We start from the raw sequence: 5,190 nt of genomic DNA, 5'->3' as shown, positions 1-5,190 counted from the left end.
GGGCAAAATGTCATTAGGCACCACTCTATATAATTTATTTGCTTCCACAACATCTGCATGGCTCACGAGTGTCCGGTGGTAAATTTCTGAAGCCACATCAAACTCGACGTAGCATCCCTAATTCCAAATACTTCAATCTGCATGCCACTATGTATGGTGGGGGTTACTGGGAAGGAGACTAACGAACAGCTACACATAGATAAAAACTCCCTAAAGGCTGTTATTGTGGAAGCACTGCCCAACATCAACACACGCTATATGATACAAGAATGTTGCTGCTAACAAAGATGAATTCAGTAAGTCATTGAGGATGAAGATGGTTTTACTCAATAGCCTTATAAAAAATGGTAAAAGAAAGCTAATAAATTTGGAACTCATGTTTCGAATCTTTTCTGAAAAAAAGAAATCATTAGTATGTCTTCAAATATCTCACGCAGCGGGTAATCCTGTTCTACTTCTTCATGACCTTCAGGAATGCTAGAGAAGTCTTTCTCATCATTGGTTAAAAAATGTAGTTGAGCAAAAGGAGTAGACCTAGGTGGCTGACAGCATGGCTCTTCTTTAAGGGCTGTGCGTAGAAGAAAAAGGCATGTAAACATCTTCAATACTGTAATGGGCACTATCTGTTAGGGATAAAACACGAAAAACCCTAAAAAAACACTTAGGTTTGGTGGATATGTAGAAATACACAGAGACTAAAGACAGTGAAGGACAACGAAAAATGTTTGTGTAAGCTTCTGCACCAATGCGTTTGTTGCCTGTAGACAACACGAGGCAGAACTCGGAAAGCGGCCTTCACCCCAAGTCGACGTCAATTCTGCGTGCAATTTGTGCACATTGACACAAAGGTGTGGGGCTCCTGCACTGCAGAACAGCGCGCGCAAAGGTCGGCGCCACGAAAGACGATGAAGTGCGTAAGCTCCACGCTCTTGTTCTGCCCCGCCATTAAAGAGAAGCATACATTTTGCAAGACTCCGTCTCCAATCTACGTTACATTTTTCTGGTGGAGGTGTGGGGTACGTGCTACCACTCCCAGATCAAACACCGTCTACAAGTCCAGTACGAAGTCTGGTCGAGCTGACTCCTGTGCAGCTATGGAAAGCTGCCGATTTCAAGGACTGCCACCTGAGCCCGAGCCTCTACGCAATCAAGTCAGAAGGATGAATACATTGGTTCCACCTTCTTCCTCGACTGCCCCGACCGAGGTCGTCCTGAACCAGCCGCGAATCCCCACGTCCTTCCATGGGGACACCTTTGAGGATGTAGAGGACTGGCTCGATCACTTTGAGCGTGTCGCAGAATTCAACGGCTGGACTACAGAGCGCATGGTACGCAACGCCTACTTTGCCCTCAAGGACTATGCACGGACCTGGTTTGAGAACCGTGAGGCAGGGCCTTATCAACATGGGACGAATTCCGACGGCAACTAATCGGCACATACGCCAGCCTCGATCGCAAGAAGCGAGCTGAATCTGCCATTCAGGCGAGAGTACAGAGGCCGAACGAAAGCGTCGCAATGTTTCTCAAAGGTATGTGGCGACTTTTCCGACGTGCGGATGCGTCCATGCCGGAAGAAAAAAAGCTAAGGAACTTGATGCGCGGTGTCGAGCAAGAGTTATTCGGTGTCCTAATACGCAACCCACCAAATATTGTTGCAGAGTTTCTCGCGGAAGCCGTATCGATGGAAAAGACACTGCAGCAGCGAACAAGGTAGAACCGCGACGTGTCGACCCTATCGCGTGACTCTCTCGCTATATCCCTGGACAATATCAATGCCTTGTGGGAGCTCATTAGGCTTATCGTTCGAGAAGAGCTTCAAAAGCTTCAGGTGGCTCCAGCATCGGTACAGCGACCTGCTCTGGCTGAGGTCGTCTGGGAGGAAATCAGGCAGGCAGTCCAAGTCCCAGAGCGAAGCGAGACACCACAGCACAAGGTACGGCAGCCACAACCTCGCATGTCGCATACGGAAGCTGCACGAAGTTCGTTGTCCCCGATTTTTCGCGATGTGAGCGACGTCCTGGACCTTCTTGGTGTGCGCGCCGTTGAACAAGCCACTCGCCTCGTTGCACGCCATTCATGGCTGAAACACACCCACCTCGCAAGAGCGACGTATGGCGCTCCGCAGACCGGAGGCCCTTGTGTTTTCATTGCGGTGAAGCCAATCACCTCTACAGGGCGTGTCCCTACCAACGAGCTGGGCTCCGTGAATTTTCACTGAATCCGCCGTGCCCGCGCAATGGTGAATGCGCCCTGGAGATTGAAGCATACCTCGCGGATGCCTGGACCTCGGATGCCTGGACCTCGTTTGCCCCCCGATTCCATGGACCCCGGTCACCGTCACCCGCCTGAAACAGGTCTTCTAGCCCCTATTCAAGCTGAGAGCAACGAGACGTCGCTCACTCAGCCCAGCCTCCCGGGAAAACTGAGTCCAGCGACTTGCGGAGGTGAGGTCGCTGATGTTGCGAACGCTGAAGATCCTCCACTGCAACAACCGCTATATGACGTAATTTAGACGCAGAGAAAGCAGTGTAGTTTCGTGTCAGTATCCTGCGACCTACCAGTTACCGCAGATGACCACGAGGTCATGGCGTTAATCGACACGAGTGCGCACACGTCTGTTATGAGCCAGAATCTCGCGCGTATACTGAACAAAGTTTCAACGCAATAGACCGAAACTCAGATTCATACTGCAGGAGGGCATCTCATAACTCCAATGGGCCGGTGCACGGCACGAGTCAACATTCGGGGCTTCACGTACATCGGCGACTTCGTGAATCTTCCTGAATGTTCAAAGGACCTTATACTCGGCATGGATTTCTTTTAGGCGAGCGGTGCCATCATCGACCTGCAAGAGACTAGAGCCAGCTTCGCTACTACGCAAGCCATAGTGAACAGTAATGACAACGACCGTGACATCGCGCTTCGCGTAACTGACGATTACATCATGTTGCCACCCAAGAGCAGCGTGCTTACCCTTGTCCAATGCGACATGGAGGACGCCGCCGAAGGAATCGCTGAGGCAAACATGCCCCTGCTTCTTGAGCACCACATTTTTATAGCCAGACGGCTTCTTCAGGTACAGGTTCAGTTGTTTTGCTAACAAACTTTAGCAACGAGTATCGGCATGTACCGCGAGGAACGACATGGCTGAACTGAGTTCATTTCTTCACGAAATCACTAACGTTACTGACATTGCCATATTGGAAACCGCATCGTCTCAGCAATCTGGGTTCCCCAGCCTAAAAAGAACGGATTCACGTTAACGCCGCTCTGCCAGACCATCAGAAAGACCGTCTACTGAGTCTCGCGAATGAATTTGTGGACTGTTTTTCAACGTCATCCAAAGAGCGGCGCAAGTCCATCACAAAATACCGCATTATTACGGACGAGTCTGCACGTCCTGTCCGTCAGCATCCTTACAGAGGGTCTCCAGTGGAAAGAGAAGCGATCAAGCATCAGGTGAAAGAGATGCTCCAAGACGACGTGATCCAGCCATCCACCAGCCCGTGGGCCTCCCCTGTAGTGTTAGAAAGAAAGACAACACACTATGCTTCTGTGGAGATTACAGAAAGTTGAACCGTGTCACCAAGCGGGATGTTTATTCATTGCCACGCATCGACGACGCATTGGATCGTCTACAACATGCCAAGTTTTCTTCTTCGTTGGATCTTAAATCAGCATATTGGCAAATCGACGTTGATGAACAGGGTCGTGAAAAAACAGCATTTGTGACACCTGATGGGCTTTATGAGTTCAAAGTTCTCCCCTTCGGTCTCTGTTCCGCACCTGCCACCTTTCAGCGGACGATGGATACTGTGCTTGCTGAACTCAAATGGCAAACCTGCCTCGTATACTTGGACGATGTCGTTGTGTTCTCGAGCACGTTTGACGGACATTTCGCATGACTCGAGGGTGTCCTCACTGCGATCCATACTGCCGGCCTCACCATCAAGCCTGAAAAATGCTACTTCGGGTTCCAAGAGCTCAAATTTCTTGGCCATGTCGATGGTCCTGAAGGCGTCCGACCAGACCCCGACAAGTTAGCCGCCGTAGCCGAGTTTTCACCACCCACAGACAAGAAGGCTGTCCAACGCTTCCTTCGTTTGAGCGCATATTATAGGCGCTTCGTCGAGGGATTCTGGAGAATTGCTGAACCTCTGACACGGCTCACACGCGACGATGTGCCTTTCATTCGGGCGGACGAGCAGCAGCAGTCGTTCAATGAATTGCGCAAGCGTTTGCAAGAGGCCCCGATACTTGCTCATTTCAACGAAGACGCTAACGCTGACATCCATACTGGTGCCAGCAATGCGAGTCTCGGCGCTTGTGCAGTGGCAAGCTGGTGCGGAACGCCCCGTTGCTTATGCAAGCCGCAGTCTCACCAAGGCTGAGAAAAACTACTCAACCACTGAAAAAGAATGCTTAGCGGTTGTGTGGGCAATTGGTAAATTCCGTCCCTACTTGTACGGTAGACCCTTTAACGCTGTCAGCGATCAACCATGCCCTGTGCTGGCTTGCCAACCTGAAGGATCCTTCAGGCAAACTAGCCCATTGGAGCCTTCGCTTACAAGAGTATGATATTACAGTTGTCTACCGATCTGGCAGGAAGCACAGTGACGCTGACTGTTTGTCACGTGCACCACTTCCTGCGACCTCATTGGACCCTGACCATGACTTGCCATTTGTCACCGCATTAGCTATAGACGCCGTAAAGATGGCTGAGCACCAGCGCACTGACGCTGAGCTGCTGCCGCGAATCGAACACCTCGAAGGAGTTCAAGGTGTTTTACCCTGCTTGCTCATGCGCGGCTTATCATCATACTACTTGCACAACAACGTCCTTTACAGGAAAAACGGCGGAAGCGGCCCAAATACGTACCTCCTTGTCGTGCCATCGGCGCTACACCACGACATTTTGCGAGCCTGCCATGATGAGCCATGCGCGGGACACCTGGGATTCGCCAAGACTTTAGGCAAGGATACGACAGAAGTATTACTGGCCCCGGCTTTATTCTTCTGTGCAACGGTACATGAAGACCTGCCATGATTGTCAGCGCCGCAAGAAAGCACTAGTTAAACCGACTGGCTTTCTCCATCCTGTGGACCTTCCTCAAGCACCGTTCCAACAAATAGGAATGAATCTACTTGGGCCATTCCCAGTGACCTCTTCGCACAACAGATGGATAGTCG

Source organism: Dermacentor andersoni, chromosome 3 (genome assembly GCF_023375885.2).
Source record: "Dermacentor andersoni chromosome 3, qqDerAnde1_hic_scaffold, whole genome shotgun sequence".
Classification (NCBI taxonomy): Eukaryota; Metazoa; Arthropoda; class Arachnida; order Ixodida; family Ixodidae; genus Dermacentor; species Dermacentor andersoni.
This window is presented reverse-complemented; position numbering follows the sequence as displayed.